The following is a 23,694-nucleotide window of genomic DNA, read 5'->3' on the forward strand; positions in this document are numbered from 1 at the left end:
TAAAAATGAATATCTGCACTGTAGAATAATGCTTGGGAAATGGACTAAATAGATAGAATCACTGGCAACTAAATTTTCTGTCAAAATTAGCCTGGCGTTCAAGACCCTCCATGCTCTATTTCCATGTACTTTACATTCCAGCCAGATGGTGCTCTCAGCCCTTCTGCCATCTCCTTGTTCATTCATGCATTTGTATAGGCTCTCAGGTATACCTGATCTCCCTCCCTTTCCTTCCTTCAAAGAAGCTTTCCATAATTCACTGACTCTTCCTTCCTTCCTTCCTTCCTTCCTTCCTTCCTTCCTTCCTTCCTTCCTTCCTTCCTTCCTTCCTTCCTTCCTTCCTTCCTTTGCTCTCTTTAATTTTCTTAGAAAGCTTTGCATGCTCCCTTTCTTGTCTGCATTACCCATCACTTGCATGATATATTTTCTTACTAGCATTATTATTATTTAATTTTTTAATTAATTTATTTGTTTTCAATTTTCAACAATCACTTCCATAAGTTCCAAATTTTCTCTCCCTCCCTCCCCAAGATGGCATTGCATGATACTTTTTTGAATACTGGTTACATTCCCTATTAGACTATGAGATTCTTGACTTTCTATCTAGCAACTTTGTATCCTTATTTTCCCAGCATTTTCCACAATGTCTTACTACTTGTGTGTATGTGTGTGTGTGTGGGGGGAAGATTGATGGTTTCCTTGGAATGGGGTTCTCCTTATAGGGAAACTCCCTCTACTCGTGCAAATCAACACCTGCTCTGCAACTTATAGTCCTAGGAAGTTGCATGGGCTCTGAGAGTTTAAGTGACTTGCCCAGCAGTATGCGTCAAAGTCTGAATTTGAACCCAGTCTTCCTGATTTGGAGGTTAGCTCTCTAAATATCAAATTTTGGCTGCCTCTCTTTCTAAGCTTAATAAGTATTTGTTGAGCTAATTTGAAAACAAGGTGTTAAATGTCCCTGTGGCCATAGGAATCCCTAAATAAATATTTCAATGTTTCTCTGGACTGGCTTCTTTTCTTTTCCAATTGTTTCCTTTTGATTCAGTCACTGAGGTTTTTATTGATTGAGGTTTGAATTGGGAGATTTTCTTCAGATTCATTCTTCCCCCTGGGATTTTTCTTTTCCCCACAATCTGAACTCTAAACTTTGATTTAGATTTGCTGAAACAAATGCCAGAATGAAGACTCCTCAGAGACTGACATTGGAGAAGCGATTGTTGGTCAGCTGTGGAGTGGCCTCCACAGGCCCTGAGATCCATTCCAGCAATGAAATTCTAGCATCAGAATTCCACAACCAAAACTCTGCTCTCTTAAAGAATGAAAGATGGAGTCCAGCTCCCTTGGCTCAGGGCCCAGGTTGACATTCCAGAAAAATCATAAAAGTGTTAGAGATGAAACAGACCTTCGAGATCATTCCATCCAATCCTCTAATTTCACAGAAGAGAAAATTGAGGCCAAGACCATTTAAGGGACTTGCCCAAAGGTGGCAGAGGTAGTGAGTGACAGATGCTGAGTCTCTACCCAGATCCCTGATTTTAGAGCCAACACTACCTAAACTGGGCCACACTGCTTCTCTAGCATGCATTAGGGTGGGGTACAATGGAAAGTGTGCGAGATTTGGAGCCAAAAGACCTGGGTTCAAATCCTGGCTCTGCCACTAAACTTTTTTGGCCTTTCCCTTCCTCATCATTAAACAAGGGTGTCAGACTAGGTCCTGACAGAACTGAATAATGCCCAAGGTCCCTTAAAATATCAGATCCTATTCTCTGTTGTTCCAATAGAGAGCAGAAAGGCAGGAAGTGGATAAAGCCCTGGGCACTCAGATAAAGACCTGACTCCAAATCTGGCCTCAGACCAGCTGCCTTATACTAGGCAGGCCACTCAACTCCTATTTGCCTCAGTTCCTCATCTGTAAAATGGAGATGCACTGGGGTAGGGATGGCAAACTCCTCCAGTATCTTTGCCAAGGAAACCCCATGGAGAAAGTCTATGGAGTCATGTAAAACCAGACACGGCAGAATGACTGAACCACAAAGTAAGAAGATAACCTTAAGGATACAGACGTGACAAACCTTAGAACACAGGGCATTCCTAAAATCTCTCTCTCCCTCTCCCTCTCTCCCTCTCCCTCTCTCCCTCTCCCTCTCTCCCTCTGTCTTTCTTTATTGGTCTCTCTGTCTCGCTCTGTGTTTCTCTCTTTGTCTGTCTGTCTGTCTGTCTCTCTCTCTCTCTCTCTCTCTTTCTTTCTCTCTCTCTCTCTCTCTCTCTCTCTCTCTCTCTCTCTCTCTCTCTCTCTCTCGCACACACTACTCCTAAGTTTTCTCAGATTCTGACTTCAATCTCTGTTTTAAATATTTTTGTGTACACAGATAGAATATTTTTCAGCTGTACCTCTTTTATAAAACCTGTTTTGTAGACAAACGGATGCCTTACAGATGCGGAGAGGGAAGGGACCCCAGAAATCCTTAGGTCCAAACCACTCATCATTCAGAGGAAGAAACTATAGCCTAAGAGGTGAAATGGATATGTTGGGTGGACAGTTATACTACAAAGTTCTGGCTGAGGTCTCTGAGGAGATGTCAGCTAGACAAAAAGCATCAGGGAAAGACCATAGGATCCTAACTATCGAGCTGAAAGAGATCTCAGAGGCTCTCTGCTCCAACCCTCTCTTTTACAGATGAGGAAAGTGAGGTGCAGGAAATTGAAGTAATTTGCCTGCAGTCCTACAAGTAAGGCAGCCTCAAAGGCAAAATTCGAACCCAGGTCCTTTCACTCCAGATCCAACATTTTATCTATTATGTGACGCTTCCTCTCCATTACTGATTTACATTTTCTACATTGTAAAATAAATAGGATTTCAAAAGAAGAAAGGAAGAGAATATATTACATGCTGTCTCATATACCTGGAAAAAATGATCTTGGAGAGATTACAGTTATGTTTCTATAAAGCAGAGTGAGATATGGCAGATTTGTGTATTTTCTCTAAGGCACTATCATTTTTCATTTTAGTATTGGAGACAGTCTATGACAAGAGGCAGTATGAAATAGATTTGGAATTGTGAAGACCTTGGTTCAAATTCTTCCTCTGATACTTGTTAGCTGACTCACCTTCGGAAAATTACTTAACCTCTCTGCAACATCCTAACACCTATCTACTAACGCAGACCCCTAGAAGTTTAATTCTTTTAATTTAAAAAATACAAATATATTAGTCTAGGTGCAAATTTAATAGTTTGAAACTGTACCAAGGCTTTTAGAGCACCCTGTATAAGCTTTTTATCTCCCCCAAGCCCCAGTAGGGCACACGGTAGGTATTTAATAAATGAGTGACGTAATTTATTGTATTCTTAGTCTTTCACTCTTCTTCACTTTAATTATTCTAAAATAACTGGCATTTTTACTAACAACATTTACTAACAACTAAGCAAAGTATCAGTTAGTAACAGCTGCAGGATAAGGATAGTTCCGAGGGGAAGATGAGAGGCATTTCAGAAGCACCCAGGGGAGCAGAGAAGTTGACTAAAAGGATCAATCAATTTCTGAGTCAGTTTCAGCCGCTGTCTATTTCACCAGGGGCCTGGCGCCAAATCAGATCATGTTTCACCTGCAACCTGCCAGAAGAAATTAACCATAACATCAGCTGCAACATTCCTGGCCAGCCACCGATGGCTGGCTCCCCTTCTCCGATGCTCTGGAAGGGCAGCAGAGGGCGGTAAATGCACCATTTATCAAGAAGAAGGGTGTTTCGTCACCGCCTGGGGAGAATCACTGGATCTCCTTACAACCACAGTTTCCAGTTGTTTTCCATTTGAAGCCTAGATTACACTATAAATGGGTTTTTTTTTGGGGGGGGGGGGTCACAGTAGAAAGTCAGGTTGAGATGCAGTCCCTAGAGCCCATCCTGAACTTTTACCAAGTGCAGCGGAAGTTCTGGATAAAGCCCTTTGGTGAATGTGAACTTGGACTTGTCAAAGAGAAGCTTGTTATATGGGACCATTGCCGGAGATCATTAGTAATTGCTTTCCAGCGCTGGGAGACAGTAAATGGTGGCAGCACGCCAGAAACACATTCCTGTGTTTATAAGAGAATAGGACTGGAGGGAAAAAAATTACACTTACCCAGCCCAACGCCATCTTTTTGGAGATGAGGTAACTGAAATCTTGGAAAGTCAGTTAGGACCATAGCATCGTTGGATATAGACTTGGAAAGCATTTCAGAGATCATCTATCAGGGATTCTTAAGCTAAGGTTCATGAATTTTTTAAGATACTCTAATAACTATTTGAAAATAACTGGTTTCCTTTGTTATCCTGTGTCTTTTATTTTAGCTATATAAAAGCATGCTTCTAAGAGGAGGTCTATAGGCTTCACCAGACTCCCAAAGAGGTCCATGACACCAAACAAAGTTAAGGACCCTGATTCTATTCCAGTTCCTTTGCAATAAAGAAAATGAATGTTGTTCTGTATCTTGTAGGACTTTCACAGTGAAGTTCACAATTTCAGATTTTATTTCTCAGCATACAAAGGCATAGGAATCATCCTAATCTCAGAGGTGGAAAGAACCTCGGAGGTCAACTAGTAGAACTCACATCTGAACATGTAGCCTGTCTACAACGTAACCAACTTTTACTTAAAGATTTCCATCACTTCCAGAGGGAGCTCTTTCCAATTCACAATGACTCTCCTCAGATTGTCTCCCCACCCCACACTGGACCAAAATGTGCCTCTTGACAGTCACTTTGTCTCAGTCCTTCCCTCTCCTACCAAACAGAAAAAAAAAACCCTAATCTTCGGGAGCTGTAGGGGCATGGAGTGCTGACCTTGAAGTTGGAGACCTGAGTATGTCCCACCTTAGCAGATGTGTGACTCTGGACTAGTCACTTAACTACTGTTACCTCAGTTTCACCTATTTCTCATGCTGGTAGTGAAGATCAAACATAATGATGAATATAAAGCATTTTGTAAACTTCAAAGAAGTATGAAAATATTAGCTATTAGTTATAATGCCTCTTCCAAAAGATAGACCTTCAAATCTGGGAAGACAGTTAAATCCTATCTCCATTTCCTTTAACCAATCCTCATTAAGTTTTGAATGTTTCTTTAGCCTTCCTCCAATTTTTCAATGTCCTTCCTAAAATACAGCCTGTAGTCTATGCAGGAGGGCTCAAAATAAACCTTACCTCGTCTTTGGGAGATTTCTGTTTTAAAATTGAAGCTTTCAACATTGTTTCAAATATGAAACCTCCTTGAACACAGATAATTCATGCATTTTAAAATGTCTTAATTTCTCTTCTCAGTGGGAAGCTGGTATGTTTGCCTATTTTTTACAGTAAGACTTTCATGAGGAAATCAAGGCACTAGTATTGCCACCCCCTACAAGCCCTCTCTCTCTCCTCTCCTCTCTTCTCTTTTCTCTCTCCTTCCTCTTCCCTTTCCTTTTTTTCTCTCCTTCTTTCTCTTTTCTTTCCCTCTCTCCTTTCCCTCTCCATCCCCCTTTCTGTCCCTCTCTCTGTCTTCTCTCTTTTCTCTTCCTTTTCTTTCTCTCCTCTCTCCTTTTCTGTCCTCTCCTATTTTCTTTCTTCTCTCCTCTTCTCTCTCTCTTCTCTTTCTCTCCTCTCTCCTTATCTCTCTCATCTCCTCTCTCTCTCTCTCTCTCTCTCTCTCTCTCTCTCTCTCTCTCTCTCTCTCTCTCTCTCTCCTCCCTTTCCTCCTTTCCTCCCCACAGAAACTGACCTGTATTTACTCTCTTTTTCTTTTTTCTGTTGTTGCTTCTGAATTCCTTTGTACTGCTTCAGAACCAAGACTTTCCTAGAACTCAGAGGAAGCTGGAAACAGCTACAGAGTCTGTCTTTGACAGAAGGACTCCCATTTACATGCTGAGGTCGACAGAAAGGGAGCTGGAAGGGATTTTAGAGAACATTATGTTCAACCCCCAAATTCTACAGATGAGGAAACTGGGAGAACCTGAGGCTAATGATTTACCTGGAGTAGCTCAGGTAACAGGAATGTAAAACAGGTCAAATTCAAATCTTCTTGACCCCAAGCCCAGTGCTTTATCCATTACACCATTTGCCCCTCCAGACTCATCACCCAAAATTACATGTATTGTTCCAACCAAGTAGGGCCAGAGGATGGGGGATGGCAGCACCAATGACGGCACCTAGAAAGGTGCACCACACCTGAGCCAGCTCTCCTAAATCCCTGAGGCAAGGTCACTAGAGAGTAAATCGGTACAGAAGGAAGGAAGGAAACCTTTATTAAGCCTTTATTAAGCACATACCATGTGCCAGACACTGTATAAATATTATCTCATTTGGTCTTCACAACAACCCTGCTTATTGTTCCCATTTTACAATTGAGGAAACTGAGTCAGGCAGAAGTCAAGTGACTTGCCAGGATCACACAGCTAATATGTTGAGGTGACATTTGAAGAGAGGTCTTCCTGCCTGTACTCAGAACTCCATCCCCTGTGCCACCTAACTTCCCAGAGTTTCAGAGACCAAGGGTAAAAGGAAGAGCCCTGAAACTTTAAACTTTGACCTTCATTTTTCTAGGGGAAAGGACTTGCAGGTCAGTAAGAAACTCAGCCAGTGACATTCCCTCACCCAGCTGCGTTTTCTGGATGTGACAAAGAGCTGGGCCAACCTCCTCTGGCTTTTATTTGCTCTGCTTGGTTTCCATAGCCAGTTTGTTTTGTCCACAGTCTAGAGGCTTTCAGCAGTCAAAGGCCAGGCTGAAATGCCACAGCAATCTCTCCCAATGCCAAACAAGGAAATGCTTGACTGGTCTTTAGAGACCAAGAGCCCGGATCCCCAGCTCCTCTTACGGGATGTCTACACACAGTTGGGATTAACTGAGTAGCTTCATTGTACTGCAGGGGAGACTTTATTTAGGAGGTATTACCCATTTAAAAATAAAGGGCCGGAGATGAGCCCAATTTCCTAAAAGCTATATAAGCAAGCCATGTGGGAAACATGAAATCCTGTTCATTAAACCCAGAAGGGCTTAAACCCAGAGCTGGAAGAGACCTCAGAGACAGCTAATCAGGAGTACCTGTAAGGGAAGGCCCCTTCCCTAGCGGTCCTCCAGGCTTTGTTTGCAAACCTCCAGGGATGGGAAGCCCACCTCTTCCAAGGCAGCCCTTTCCATTCTAGATAGCTCTGCTGGCTAAGAAGGTGCTGCCCTTATATCTGAGCCTATATAAGGATACCTTTGTTTTGCATTTTGCCACAAACCGAGCTCTGTGGCAGAGGTTCTTAGCCCAGGGTCCATGGGCCCCCAAAAGCACTCTCGATAGAATTGAAGGGATTAATGAATTTGGTAGAAACAGAAATATAAATCTTTACTTTCACTAGCCCTGATAAAATGTAACATTTGCTTCAGCTACAAAGGTAGGCAACAAAGAACATTTCCAAGTTCGGGCTGATCGACTTTCCATGATGCCAAAGGGGTCCAACACACAAAAAACAGTAACAAGTGAAAAAAGGTAACAAGTCTCTCTATTCTAAGTAAATGAGAACATACTGGATCTAGAATTAGGAAAATTCTGGCTCTGCCACTTATTAAACAAATGACCCGGGACAAGTCATTTGCCCCCTACAGGCCTCAGTTTCCCCCATTTGTAAAATGAGGAGGAAACCAAGATGATCTCCAAGGTCCCCTCATGCTCCACATCCTCATGTCCTCAGTGGTATATGAAAACTGAAAAGGAGAGTGTAAATCCATTGAGAGCAGAGACTACTTTATATGTCCAGTATCTAACACTGGCACTCATACCACTTAATAGGTACTTTATAAATGTTGGTTAAATTGAATTGAACTGAACTGAATTAGATTGGATTGAATGAAAATGCAATCAGTTTAACTGAACTGATCTGTCTAACTGCGTTAGAACCTAGACCTTAATCTCTCACTGTGGGGACAGGAAATGCCCATTTTCTAGGGATACTGAGGTTGCAGTGAAGGGTGAGATCTGAATTTCTGAACCACCCATGATTCTGCTCGATTTGTACCTGGATCCAATCCAATCCAGTTCAGTTCAATAAGCAATGATCAAACCACCTCCCTACCAGATACTATGCTGGAGACCCCAGAAACGAAGACAAAAATGAAGAGGTTCCCTGCTTTGTAAACCTTAAAGCCCTAGATTTAAAGCACTAATATTTACTAGCTATTCTTGGTTTTAAGATTTAAAACATTTAGATCTGAGTCCCAACTCTGCTAAAGACTTTGTGACCTCTATGACTCAGTTTTCTCTTCTGTAAAATGGGGAAGCTGTTAATGAGATGTTAACTCATCATCTTGTCCAATCTAGTTAGGATGATCTGTTGAAGAAGATTCTGAATGTCCTTTTCCATCTGACATCCCCTGTTCTCAGACGACTCTACCGGGTCTGACATCCACCTTCTACTTCCAGAGTTTTGATCCTATGACACTTCGGAATGCCTTGGCTCAGTTATTGACCGAGCCTGGCTCCATTCTGAGTAGGGCTGAATTCCCCTTCTTTCTAGTCACTGCACAATCATTTTACCCCTGGATTTAGGCTGTGATGATTGAACTTTGAATAAGGAGAAAAGGGACCCGAATTCAAGTCTTGGCTCTGCCATATGCTTGGTTATGCTGGGCCAGGTTCTCTCCTCTCTGAGCTTCATTTCCTTCTCTATAAAGCAAGTGAGGCATGCTGGGGGACCTTTACATTCAATTTCATCTTGAAATCCCTCGCTATTGGACACACCGCTACCCAGTGGCTACCATGGCAGCAGTCTGAGTCGATTTCCACAAATGTACTGATTTTCAGGAATCTCCTCACTACTAATGTTTGTTGACTCTGAAAAGATCCATTTTGGACAATATGGGAGTGCATTTAGGATCCAACTGAGTCTGTGTCTAATGGAAGGACATCAGGGTGAAGTGGATGGAGCGCTACCTTTGGAGTCAGGGAGACCTGACTCTACACTGGTCTCAAATACCTATTAGTTATGTAATCATGAGCAAATCACTTAGCCAGCTGGCACAATGGATAGAGTCCTGGGCCTCAAGAGAAAAAGATCTGAGTTCAAATCTGCCCTTTGGCGCTTCCTAGCTGCTCTGTTTACTGTTTCTGCATCTATAAAACCAAAATAATGACAGCAAGGTTGTTGTGGATCAAGTGATATGTTTGCAAAGTGACACATAAATGTCAGCCTCTCTGTGCCTCCCTTTTCTTATCTGTAAAATGAGGATCATGATAGTACCTATCTCCTAGGGTTATTGGGGGGACCAATCAAAATATTTGTAAAATGCTATAAAAATGCTCGCTATCATCATCATCAATTAACCTCTCAGTCCCTCAGGACAGCTCTCTAAGACTAAGTCCCAGGGGAGTGGCTGACTTGCAACAGTGGAGAGGATTTTTTCACTCAGTCTTCCCCAAGATGATGAAATCACAGGTCTAGACAGCCCCTCTCTCCCAATGCGGGGCAGAATTAGGACAAAATTGAGACCATTACTTCAGGTAATTTAGCTGGGTTTTTTTTTAGATGCTGCAGAATGATGTGGAATGTGCTGGGAATTGACCACATCCTTGCTAGAAATCTTCACTTATTTTTTAATGAAAAACATTCCATTTCAAGTGAAAAGGAAATACAAAAAAAAAAATACCCTGTCCATTTTAGTCATTAAGATCTTTTGGTTTTGTCCACTTTCCCAGTTATTCTCCTAATATAAAGAGTGTGGTGCTTCCTCATTTCATCTAGGCTGGAAATCCTTTGTAAAAATAGCCACAGGCATGAAGCCATCTAAGGCCTGGAAGCCAAGAGGGCACAGACCCTAGGAGAGAAAGCAGTGTGGTCTAAAGGGAGGGGCCTTTAGGGGGTCTGGATCTAGAAAGCCCCGGTCAAATCCTAACTCTTTGTCTCTGTCTTTGTTTCGCAAATTATGCACGCACGCACACACATGCACACACACACACATGCACATTTATATACAAACACACACATATATGTAATATACAATATATACAGATATCTCTCAATTTCTAGATCTATACATCTTATTTCACTTGTCTCCCTTATTACACTATGAGCTCCTTGAGAGAGAATAGTGTCTTTTGTCTTTCTTTGTATCCTCACCTGGCACATAGTAGGTGCCTAGTAAATGCTAGCTGACTGGCTGGGCTGGAGGACCAAGGAGACTTGCAGAAGGTGGACTTTTAGTGGATACTTGAAAGAAGCCTGGAGATGGAAATAAGGAGGTAGAGTCGCAGGCCTGGGGAAGGCTGCTGAGGAGGCATTGATTTGCTGAGCCACTTTACATCCAGCCTCATGATTCTTTTAGGACTTCTAGATACATTCTACTCTCCCTTGTTGTTTCAAAGCAGTTCTGTCCTAGACCTGGAAGATGAGAGTTACCTTAATCTCAAACAATATAAAATGAAAGATTTGGACCAGACAGCCTTTACGATTTCTTCCAGCTTTAAATCTATTAGCTTATGATCTTGATGCCTGCAGAAAGAGCAAATCCCTTGGCAATCCCTGCAGAGATAAAGGGACTGGTCCCAGCTGTCAAGGTGACAATTGGGCTCACTCATTACAAGGATTAAGGAAGAGCATAGAGTTGCCCTATAACTAATTAATATACAACAAGCTGTGGGCCCTGAAGCAATCACTCAGTTTCTCTCAAAGTTCCCCAAAGCTTTGTAAAGAAAGAAATCAAAGGAGTGAGGAAGAAGGACCAGACAGTGCAAAGGACGAGAATCAATTTTCTCCATTCAAAGAGAAACTTTAAAGAATGGTGCCAATGGTGCTGTTATTAAACTTTGTAGTCCTGCATCCATTTCCCCTTTTTTCATACCAATAGGTTGTGTGAATGCTGAGACTGGAGCTGCTATCATTGGACATTGTATCTTTTCTTCTTTACTCTTTCTTCTAAGTTAGGGTTGATTTTTACCTTTCCTCAAACAAGTTAATGGTCCGAAGATTCAGAGACAGCTCAATCTATCGATAAACATCTATTAAGAACCTACTATGTGCTAGACATTGTGCTAAGTGCTGGAGATACAAAAAGAGGCAAAAAGAAGACCCTGCTGCCAAGGAACTTACAATTTAATGGAGGATATAACATTTAAATATATATATATATATGTAGCAAGCTATATAGAGAATAATGCAGAAATTATTAAAAGAGGGAAGGCACTGGAATGAAGAGAGGTTAGGCAAGGCTTCCTGTAAATGATGGGATTTTAGTTGGGACTGAAAGGAAGCTGGAGTAGTCAGTAGATATGATTGAGGAGGGAGAGCATTTGGCCAGAGAGGAACACCCAAGTTGAGAGATGGAGTGTCCTGTTTTTGGAACAATATTATCTAAATTAATTCAAACTACCAACGACATTTTTCATATAGCCATATTAAATAGTAACCATTTATTTGGCAGAACAAAAGGTCTAGAATCTTAAGGGAAATAATGAAAACAAAATGTAATGAATGGGAGAATAAGATTTCTAGAGCTCAAATTATGCTATGAAGCAATAATCTTCAAAACTATTTGATACTGGTTGAAAAATAGAAAAGTATACCAGCAAAACAGATGACACAAGGAAAAATCAGAAACAATTCAAGCTAATAATCCAATGTTCTATAAACCTAAGAACATAAATTACTCAGAAAAGAACTGCCTGTTTTACAATTATTACTAGGGAACTGGAGAGCGATTTGGCAGAAATTAATACCCTATATTACAATAAGTTCAAAATGGATGTGTGACCTGAATATTGAAGGTCATCCTATAAAAAAAAAATGCGAGGAGAACCAGATCAGCCATCTTTTACAGCTATGGCTTGGGAAAGAATTCTTAAGCAAATAAAAGATAGAAGTGATCACAAAGACCAAATTAAGCAGTTTTGGCTACACAAAAGTGGAAAATGTTTTCGTGAATAAAACCAGTGAAACTAGGATAAGGGGATAATTTGTCACTTGGTGGAAAATATCTTTGCATCCAGGTTATATCAGGGAACTGCCATAAATAATACGGATATGTTCTCCAAGGAATTAATGGTCAAGGCATATGAACAGACAGTTCTCAAAAGAATTGCAAGTTATACACACACAAAACTGCTACAAATCACTAGAAGTAAGAAAAATGCCACTCAAAATGACTCAGGTTTCATCTTGCACCTTGCAAAATGTGGAAGATGATGAAAGAGAATGGTCAATGTCCGAGGGGTTTGGAGAGACAGACATTATACAACTGGTGAAGCTATGAACTGGCTCATCCATTCTGGAACCAATGTTGAATTATACAAAGAAAGCAATTGAAATGTCCATACCTTTGACTCTGGGATCTCCTAGTCTGGCAGTGCCCAATCCCCAAAGATGTCAAAGATAGAAAGGACCTGTCTACACAAAATATTTAGAGCTGTATTTTTTTTTTACAGTAGTTAAAAGCCAGAAACAAAACAGATGCCCTTTGATTAGGAAATGGCTAAGCAAATTATTATACAGGAATGTAACAGAATATTCCTGCACCATAATGAACAATGAATATGAACAACAGAGAGAAACATGGAACAATATGTATGAACTGATGTAAAGTTAAAACAAAAAAGCAGGACCAAACCCAATACGTACAATGGCAATAACACAAAGAGAAAGAAGACTCACCACAAAGACGCTCTGAAACTGAAGGCTGAGTGACAATAACGATTGAAGTTTGTCACCAAGAAGACAGGAGAAAATTTACTCTCCCTCTTTCTTCATGGATGTGACTCTGGGGAAACTGTATACAGTGTCAGAACCAATTCACATGTTGGCACGAGATATATGCAGTATAAATGGAAGCGATCGCCTTGGAGGGAAGGTAAGAGCTGGGTGCTGTGCTAAGTGGGGAGGGTGGGGAGAAGAGGCCTCTTTCAGAAGATGGAGTTGAGTCTTGAAGAGAGTTAGGGAAACTAAGGTAGAGGTGGGACAGTGAAGCATTCCAGGCATGAGGGACATGAGTGCAAAGATGTGGAGATGGGAGATGGAATATAATGTGTGGGAAACAGCAAATAAGTCAGAGTACCTGGAAGGCTGGGTATGGAGAGGTAGGTAGGTTGCAAAGAGATTGGGAAAGTAGGAAGAAGCCAGGTTGTGCAACATTTTAAATGCCAAATATATTCAGTCCTAGTGACAAAGGAAGCCACTGGAGTTTATTGATCAGGGGGTGATTTCCGAACTTCACCTTAAAAAGATGACTTCGACATCGATGTGAGCTGAGTAGGCATTTCGATAGCATCTACTCTAGTGTAGGCACCAGGCTAAGTACTTTACAAACATGAACAGCCACTCTTTAATATAGATGCATCCTCAGTTTACAGTTGAGATCACTGAGTCCAACAGAGATTTTGTCACACAGCTAGGAAGTGCTTGAGGCTAAATTTGAACTCAGTTTTTCTTGTTCCCAGTTCCAGTGCTCTATCCGCTGCACCAGGTAACTGCCTGAAGGATGAACTGAAGCAGGGAGGTATTCAAGACAGCCAGCCAGCAGAAAGGTAGGGCAATCGTTCGCGCATGAGGTGATGAGGCATCCACCAGGATAGTTGTTATGTGCATGGAGAGAGGGAGACATATGTGAGAGATGCTGTGAAGGTAGGAAAAAAACAGATTGGGTTTGTCGAGAGAATGCAAGAGAGGAACTGAGCATAACTGAGATGTGCTGAGCCAAAGAAACTGGGAGAATTCTCATGCCTTGAAGAGTAACAGAAAAGTTGGGGAGCAGGGCAGATTTTGGGGGAGGTAATGAGTTCTGTTATAGAAATACTGAGTTTGAGATGCCTCTCAGATAAGGTACCTTATATGAAATGTCTGAAAGTCGGTTGAGGATGTAAGACCCTTTCAACTTCTCTGGTAGCTCCTTTTCTGTCTTCTTTACTGGTTCCCCCCTTAAATGAGGACATTACCTAAGATTCTTTCCTGACCCTCCCCTTTTTCCCCTTTCTTCTTTCCATGAGCTCATCCACATCACTGACTTCGGTCACTTTAAACAGACAACTCCCAAATCTCTACCACCTTTGTCCTTTTAGAATTCCAGTCCTATTTTTCCAGATTCATATGGGACAGTAGCTTGCCTCAGATTCCCTGCTGGCACCCCAAACTCAATACATCCAAAACTAAACCTTCCCCCAAATCAGCCTCCTCCCCAAACATCGGTCTTTTTGTTGATGATAACAGGCTCCCGGGTTCCCAGAACTGAAATGTCAGGGTCATCTTTGGGCTCTTTCCTCTCCGTCATGGTCCCATATCCTGACAGTTGTCAACTCGTAATGATCTCATCTTCTCCACATCTCTTGCATTCATGCGCTCCTCTGTACTCCCATTGGCCTCATCCATCCCAGACCCTTAACCTTTCTCACCTAGATTATTATAGTAGCCTCCTAACTAGTCCTGATACTTCCAGTTTCTCTCCTCTACAATCCCTCCCTCCCAAGGTCACCCACATCATCTTCCTAAGTCCCCTCTCATCACAGCATTTCTCCACTCAAAAGCTTCCAGGGACTTCCCACTGTGTGCCAATCAGTCTTCTGATTCCGACATGCAAAGCTCTCCACCATGAGTCCCAGCTTGCTTTTCCAACATGATTTCTTTTTACTCCCCTGTCATACATTCTACAATCCAGGCAAAGTGGACTGCTACCTCTTCATTTTTTTTATTCTGTCCTTTCTCATTTTCCATCCTTCATGGAATGGACTTCTCCCCATTTTCATCTTTCTCTAACTCTTCTATAATTCCAATACCACTTCATCTTTGAAACCTTATCTATTCCTCCTCCCTCGCCTCTCTAGCCTAGGGGTGTGCTAGAAAAGCTAGCTTTTAGAAAGTTAATTGTTAAATGTTCAGTGTGAGCATTTACGTCTGAGTATCAGCAAATGCTACGAATCAGGACGACTTGTTGTCAGTTGAGTAGACTTAAGAAAGTGATGGAGAAAATGTGAATAATACAAAATAAACTTAAAAGTACTTCATTTATGCATTCTCTCCACAGAGAGCCACTTATTAAATATTTACCAATATACCCCTGACGTGGCGTCTCTCTCATCAAATGTTCCCTAGTATTTTGCCTGAGCCTCTCTTCTGAGAGAAAGAGAGAGAGAGAGAGAGAGAGAGAGAGAGAGAGAGAGAGAGAGAGAGAGAGATGAATTAGTGAATGTTTTGCTGGACTGTACCTGTTAGAAACAGGGCTATGTTTTTCTTGCTTTCTCCAATGGAGGCAAAGGAAATGTGGATATAAAAATAAAATAAAATTTAATTTTAAAAAATAAGATAAAATCTTGGAATCCTGGTCCAGCACCAGGCTGTCCGTCTGTTATCCTGGTCTCTTGCTAAATGACTGGCTCACTTCCTTTTCCAGGCATGCTCATCCTTGATGATCTCTATTCTATTAATTAGAAGAAAACTAAAAGAAAAAGTGATTTCCCTGTAGCCTGTGGACCTAAAAGGTTTTCCAAATACACCCACCAGGAGTCTTCTTGGCTTTAGACATTCCAGGTTAGCCTTCTCCAAGTCAGGGTCCCTGCTAATGAATGGCAGGGGGGGGGGGGGGAACAGCCTCAGTTATTTTCCAGAGGTCTGGCCTGTCAATGGAATGTATTCCAAGGAGTTTGGAGGAGTTCAAATAACCCTAATTCCCAAACATGGAAACAGAATTGCCAGTTTGGGGGAGAGGAAGGCTTTGGCTGCTCCTTATTTTGCCCGTCTCCATGGATGTTCCCACAGTTGCTGAGCCTGGTGATGTCAAGATAATGGACTGGCTTTTCTTTCCAAAGTGTGAGTAATGGTGTCAGTGCCCAAAGAAGCACAAGAGGCACTAGGAAAACTGGGGATCTAATCTGAAGAAATAAGAATAGATTATGTGCCTGGCGAGTACAAAGAAAGCCTCAAAGTCAAGAATACTCAAGATCAGATCCCATCCTTGGGGACATGGACTGGCATCAACAACAACAAATATACTTATATTTGCGTGTATATTTATATATTTATAGATCTATATTTATATAGATACATACACACACGTACTAACATGCATATACTTACATTTGCTGTTCAAGAAGTTTTAGTCATGTAAACTCTTCATGACCCCATTTGGGGTTTTCTTGGCAAAGATACTGGAGTGGTTTGCTATTTCCTTCTCCACCTCATTTTATACATGAGGAAACTGAGAGAAACAGGGTCAAGTGAATTACCCAGGGTCAGGCAGCTAGCAAGTATTTGAGGTCAAATTTGAATTCTGGAAGATGAGTCTTCCTGACCCTAAGCCCAACACTCTATCCACTGCAACTCCTAACTGTTCTCTGTCTCTTCCTCCCCATATATATGTATGTACACACACATAAATATACACGTATATGTTTCTTTTTTCTCTTTCAACCCCCACTGAAGTGAAAGGATACTGTCTCAGGATCAAGGGCAGAAGCTGACTGCAGCAAATGCTGGGGAAGCTAGCTGGAGGGAGACCTAGAGACATACTGCAGAGATGCAGGCTCCTGCTGGCAGAACTGAATGAAACTTCACTTATAGCTCTGGCACTCTCCTCCAGGGCAAATATTCTGTTCAGAATGCCCACCTGAGGCTCAGAGGAATGATGAGATAAGACCAGAGCCACATAGCTGGTCAATGTCCAAGCTGGAGTTTGTGATCTTGTCTCTAGGGAAGATTCTTTCCCCTACAGCACATTGACTTTCCTTTATGACCGTCTTATTTCATTTATTCTAAGATCTAAGATAATATATCTAAAATAATACGGTTCAGAGCTGGAAAGGACTCATTTTGTAAATGAAGAAACTGAAGTCCACAAATATGTGCCTAAAGTTTAAAAAAAGAAGTGTTTCCTCCCTGAAGCCTCCCCTGAAAACTCTATTTCACATGGATCTCTTCATTTAGTGACCTCCTCATCCTGCCCCAAAACAACAGGATGATAGATTTAGAGCTAAATGAAACCTTTTAAGTATTCCATCCAATAACCCCATTTTAAAGATCAGGAAACTGAGGCACAGAGGGGCTAAGGGACCTGTCCAGGATCACACAGCTATTAAGGCCTGAAGTAGGGTTTGAACTCAGGCCTTCCAGGCTTAGTCTAACACCATATTCATGACAAGATACTGCCTCTACAAGCCCTCACTGCATGTATCCCATGTTTTCACGTGATTTTCCAACTTGTCTTCACAGAACCACAGACTCTCAGACATGGAAGGCTGAGGGACCATTGGGTCCAATTCATCTCTGTCCAAGAAACCCCACTATGGCCCACAGACAGGGTTCAGCCAGCCTGTTGCTGAAGACCTTCAGGCAAGGGAAGGAACGCTATCTGCAGGAAGCCCTTTTGTTTGGACAGTTCCATTTGGGAAAACATTCCTCCCAATATCAAGACTAAATCTGTTTCTCCTCAGCTCCCACCCATCATTCCTGGTTCAGTGCTCTCCCGTAGGGGGATCTGGGACTCTTCCACGGGTCAGCCTCTGTTGCTGACTGGGCTTATATCTTGTCTTCCTAACAAGGTGCCAAACTCCTTGAGAGCAGAGCAGAGCAGAGACTTGTCCTTCTGCTTTTTATCCCACAGAGCTCCTAACAAAGGGCTTGGCCCAGACCTGTGCTCTGAAAATTGGAAATTCATTGAAAATTGGCCCTGTATACATGGGAATGAGCACATGGTCCAGGGACCTTGCTGTCCTGGGAAGATTGGAAATCAGCAATGACCACCCACTACAGTGTGCTGTAGGTAAGTGAGAATATGGGAAAGGAAAGCCAGGGTTCTTATTTTATGATGATTGATTGCAGTAAGACTCACTGTCCTCCCCTAAGCCTACCAAGGGGAAACATTTTAAACTTATAGTGAGGAAATTCTTTGGAAGAGGCAGCAGATGTCCAAGTTAAATTTGGGAGCCTAACAGACCTACTTGGCCAGGCCAGTAAAAGAAGCAGAGTCCAAGGCTTGCCCCAGAGATGGAAAATGTGCTGACCACCTCACCTCCTCTCTGTTGTCCTCATATGGCCAAGGAGAGCTGCTGACTCCAGAAAGATTTGTTTAATGTACTCCTTTGTTGCAGAAAGCATCACAGCCTGAGACTAATTATGGCTGAATCAATCAGTTAATTAATAAGGACTTATTAAGCACCTACTATGTTCCAGGCACTGGGGATGATATAAACATAAAAAACATCGAAACAAACTACTCAAAAAGAGATTACATTCTAGTAAGAGATAGCAGTACATGTATTTTAAAAAATACACCAGAGATATAAAGTGGATAGATACATGTATGTACAAAGTAGTTAAATGCAAGGCAATCTGGGAGGGAAGATGCTAGCAACTAGTTGTGGGTTGGGGTGGGGGACCAGGAAGTGCTTCGTGCAGATGGTGGTGCTTAGAAGAAGAGAAGCCCTCTGGGAGTCAGAGGAAAGGAGGGAGAATATTCTATGTATGAAGATAGCAAAGCCCCAAGATGGGAGATAGAGCATCCTTCACGAGGAAAAGAGAGAGGGCCAGCTGGCCTGGACCACAAAGTGCAGGAGGGAGAGAAATGGCCATGGAGCCTGGAAACATAAGTTGGGGCCAGTTGGGAAGGGCATTAGCACCTAAATGGAGGGGTTTGTTTATAGTTTATTCTAGAGGGAATAGAGAGCCACTGCAGTCAAGTGAGTTAGAAAAGTCCCTTGGTCTGATCTGTACCTAAAAAATGACCTTGACCCCTTGGGAGGGATGGAATGGAGCCATGGGGGGCCAAGTGAGTAAAGTGTAATAATTGAGGTGAGAGGTGATAGGAGTCTGTCTGAACTACAGCGTCATCTGTACCAACATCTTTTAAACAAAAGCAGGTCCTGAAGGATCAATGTTCAGTCAAACCTCTATCAATGGGGTGGTGGAGTTAAGAAAGGGAAGGGGATGAGGTATGCAAACCTAGGGCAGAATGCTTTGGGGTGACTTTAAGCTTAGGAGATGCTGGAGAGCCAGAATCTCAGAGTTGAGTGGAGAATTTCCAAGGCTAACAGGTCCAGTCCATATCTGAACATGGGTTTGTTTCCAGAACCTGGCCCCAGAGGGGCTGTCTGGCCTCTGCCTGATGACTTCCAGTAGAAGGTAAGCCATCTCCCTCAAAGGGGTCCATTGATCTTTGGGCCAGCTCTCATCTTAGGAAGTGTTTCCTGACATTCTGTCCACACGAGGCCTTGGCACCTTCACTCCAGGTGAGAATCTCTAGTGGCAAACAGAAAAAAGCTAACTCCTCCCTCGGCAAGATGGTCTTTCAAACATTGAGGATATCTGTCATGGCATACAATCCTGATCCCCCACCCCACCATGGCTAAATCCTCTCTAGCCTACATATTCCTACTTCCTTTCCTGGACACCCATATGGCATGGTGTTAACAATAATAGCTCGCTTTATATTGTTTTAGGGTTTGCTGGGAATACAAAGGCACAAATAAAACAAGATACACCTTCCAAAGCACTTTGAACAAGTAAAAGAACAGCCCTCACAGTTAAGTCTCTGTTCCTTGAATTATTAGTATAAGGAATTTAACTGAGTAAATCAATTAAATTACCCCCACTGCACCTAAACTGGGTAGTGAAATGAATCTCAATCAGGTGGGAAAGTGTCTTGAATTAAATCAATAAAAGGCATTTCAACTAGATGTGAAAAAAAGTATTGATGAATTAAAAGACAATTTTGAGGAACCACTGTATTAATATTGACCAGGAAGAGTACTTGGATGGGCTAGAGGAAATTTGGTTATACCCTAGAGTCAGCTATAAAATATCAGGTTAGTTCAGCTTTAGAGTTCAGCGAATGTCTAGTAGCAGAGGGCAGAGAGAGAGCTACCTATGAGAAAGAATCTTAAGGTGGTAGGAAAGGGCACTTCAGCTTCTATCTCAGCCTCTTTCCTCCCTGCTTCACCTGAAGAAAAAGGTAGCAAACTTTCAAGGTCCAGATGATGTCCCATCATTCTCTTAGCATCCAGCAGTATCTCTGGAAGAAATGGTTGGAGTGTCTGCACTGGAAACCGAGGAGAGAGCAGACATGTAAAGAAACTAAACTGAGCCTAAGGGGAATTTCTTGAGTACTCCACAAATGAGAGAAAAGAACTTCTAGAAACCAAGGACTGTGTGTAATCCCTACACCACATGTGATTTCTAAGCTTGAGCCCACCCTCCCCTGGACTCAGTTTGTACTTGTTAAAGAATGTGTCACTGACATTGGGGTGGGGATATTTTGTATCAACAATTCCACCTTAGTAAATGCACCTTCCAATCAACTGATAACCATGGCGAGAAGCACAAGGGTAGAGGCTCATGAGCTATCTACTCTGGGAAAAGAGATCGCTGCCTAACCATTAGGGATAGCTCTGGAGCCTTGAAGGGATGTAGTGGTTATTCTCTGGAGACTTGACTCATAGATGTGAATGGGAGTCGGCATGCATTAGGAATCTTAGGATGGAGACTTATGACAGAAATATTAGAGCTTTATCTTATCCATACAAGGGAGCCATACAGATGAAAGGGCACTGGATTTTGAATCTCTTCCCCAGTGCTCCAGAATAGAAATCTAGGCTCATTTAGAGAGATTTGTCTCTTCACTGTCCCCCGATAGACACAGGCATTCCCACCTCTAGATCTTTGATTACATTTTTCGACTATCTAAGAATTTAGAATTTACACATGTATACATGCACACACACACACACACACACACACACACACACACACTTACCAAGCATTTACCTATTCCTAAACACTTATGTCTTTTCTCCTTCATCCATGAAGGAGAAGATCCCTCCCAAGAGAAAGAGAGTCATTTTCCAGGATTCTCCACCCCATCCCACTATGATTTCCCTAATTCTGAACCCACAATATTTGTTGTTCAAGCCTCTTAATTATATGGAGAAGCTGCTGGATTTGGAGTCAGATAACTGAGGTTGTAATTCCACCTCTACCACATGCTAGCAGGTGTGACTTCAGGCAAATTGCTGAACCTTCTAGGGTCTCAGTTTCTTTATTTGTAAGTTGAGGCAGTTAGACTAGAAGACTTTCAAAGTCCCTTCCAGCTCTGAGGTTATGATTTCTTATGTTATTGTCTTCTATCATAATTTAATTCTTGCATTATTGTTTAACTTTTCACGTATAAATATCCAATCTCCCCTCCTTAACCACAATAAACTCTTTGACATTTATGGGGGCTTCTTTGAATCCTCTACTGACATGTTACTAGGCATGTAGTAGGCACTCAATGCATGCCTCTAAAATGAATGAGTGAACATATGCAAATTCACGATCATTTCAGAATAGTTCTCGGCCTTGATGAGAGGGGTTGGAGTTTAGAAAAACACCACCTGAATATTTCAGGACAAAAAGATCTTCTCTACTTCCCCCCTCCACCTAGTTTTTATGCCTATCACAAAAGATTTTATGCCTCTTGTCTCTGTCTGACTGTGATTCTAGCACAAAGAGACATGGGCTGCCCACTCATCTTCTATTGTGGATGCTTCCAGAACAGGAAGACCCATTTGGGTTGGCCCTTTGGATGTGCTGGCCTAAAAAGTGAGGATGCATGCAGACAAAAGGACTTTGTGTGATAAGTTGTCTTCCTTTGGGCTCATGTTCTGGGACTTCCCCCATAAATACCTTTCCTCAGTTAAGAAAACATGGGCTCTTTTTATAGGAAAAAGCGAAGCCCTTCCAGTGAGTCAGTTGCTGGTCTTCTAAAAACCGTTTTTTCATTTCTAAGTTATAAACAGAATGTGATGTCGATAGAAATTTTGAACATATTTCAAAATGTCTTTGATATTTTGAAAAAAATTATATGAAAATAAATATAGGAAACTCAGATTTCACAGATGATGCTCTGCTCTGCCCTGAGGGGCCATTCTCCTTGGCCCCACTCCTTCCTCCAGTTGTCCATCTTCAGTATCGAGGGGCTCTGTGTGCCTCCATGTTTTACTTTATGTATCGGATTTTGTTCCTGACTCAAAGCATTGCCTCTCACTGGTCTAGTCTTTCTGATAACACTGTCAACAATGAGGGAAGAACTCTCTCCTCCTCAAAAAAGAAATTCCTTTCATGAAAATTTTCCCAAATTTGGAGTCCTCAATAGATTAATTTGTTCCCTATTTCATTTTTATATGTAGCTGAAAAGTGACAGGGCAGCTAGGTGGTGCAGTGAATAGAGTGCTGGGACTGAAGTCAAGAAGACTTGAGTTCAAATCCAGTCTCAGACACTTCCTAGGTGTGTGACCCTGGGCAAGTCACTTGACCTGTTTGCCTCAGTTTCCTCATCTGTAAAATGAGCTGGAGAAGGAAATGGCAAACCACTCCAGTATCTCTACCAAGACAACCCAAAATGGGGTCACAGAGAGTCAGATGTGACTGAAAGGACTGAATAGCAATGAAAAGTGTGATTTGACCTTTTCAACCATCACCAGAGTTTCTCAGCGTTGCATTTGTGACACATCCTTTCCAATTGATTAGGGGCTTCATACACACACACACACACACACACACACACACACACACACACACACACACACACAGAGTGATGAGATTATAGGAAAATTCCTTGATTCCCAGAGGACTTGACTGGTTCCATTCATCTGTGCCTTCTGTGGTTACATGTTTTGAGCAGTGAGCAATGAGCCCCCCCCCCCCCCCCCCGCCCCGCCCAGGTGAATAGAAGGGAAGGTCATTAGAACGCTGGGAGGACATGTTGCTCTCAGGCTGTTGACATCAATGGCTTCTAAAACAAGTGTTATAGGAATGCAGGCAACAGCCTGTAACTGAGAGTGGTAGACCCTGGAAATGAAGGGGTAGACCTTGGAAATTAAGGCAACAGCCTTTGCATCATGGCCTGAGGGGATCAGAATGTCCTTTTGCCTGACCTCATGGACTGAAGGGAGCTCATGCCTGATGTAATCCATTTCCTCATTTGTGCCTACAGGAGAAAAGGCAAAGTTGACAGAGAAATTTATCACAGGAAGCCTTCACTTTACTAAAATTTAATCTTTCTGATCAATGGCAAGTAAAAATGAAGAGAAGGAAGATGTTAGTTTAATCTGTTGGGAAACTTTAAGAACAGAAATTTGATGTTACGCAAGGATGCATGTCCCCATACAACAATGAATGGGGATGTGAGTATGTTTGATCTGTAACATATTGGCTACATGTACACCACCCAACCTTCCCCCCAACAAATCATCACTTCGGGGGAATTGCAGCTGCTCAATGTAAACAAAAAGGTAGATCTAAAAGTCTTGAATAGATTTGGTTCATAGCGGCTTGTGTGAGATGGAGGAAATTACAGGTAGTGTGGGCCTTGGGGTGCTCATCTCTGGGATGCAGAGATTTCTTCATTTAATGGACGTTGATCAAGGATTGGTCCCTCTTTCCAGGGGTGAGGATAGAGAGATAAACAAAATAAACCATCCTTGTGCTCAAGAAGATGACTGCACTTCTTGGCTTCATTCACCTGGATCCCCTTAGTGATGGCATCAGTCCTCTTCAAGAACAAAGGACAGGCAACAGCCACAGTATTCTGTTGGGGGGAACAACATATACGCATACAAGTAAAAATAAAAAATGTACACAGTTATATGGCAGGACCCCCGGGGTCATGACAGCTTTAGAGATGGTTTATGGTCTCTGATGTGGGCTCTTTGCATTTGGGGGAGGGAGAGTCTGTTAAAAATAAAAGGCCATCTTAG

The 23,694-nt window shown here is 42.2% G+C and overlaps 1 protein-coding gene across 3 annotated transcripts in view; it reads right to left on the reverse strand.

The window, feature by feature from the left end:
• The window catches only part of SYNPO2 (synaptopodin 2), a 203,156-nt gene that overhangs the window by 116,843 nt on the left and 62,619 nt on the right, over window positions 1-23,694 (reverse strand). The window contains exon 1 of one of the 3 annotated variants that reach the window (XM_072625368.1): window positions 16,043-22,613. The exons of the other annotated variants lie outside the window; for them this stretch is intronic. The gene's annotated coding sequence lies outside the window, so the exon portion shown is untranslated. Of the gene's footprint in view, window positions 1-16,042; window positions 22,614-23,694 lie in introns of those variants that run through there. 3 annotated transcript variants of the gene reach the window in all.

Source organism: Notamacropus eugenii, chromosome 7, assembly GCF_028372415.1.
Source record: "Notamacropus eugenii isolate mMacEug1 chromosome 7, mMacEug1.pri_v2, whole genome shotgun sequence".
Classification (NCBI taxonomy): Eukaryota; Metazoa; Chordata; class Mammalia; order Diprotodontia; family Macropodidae; genus Notamacropus; species Notamacropus eugenii.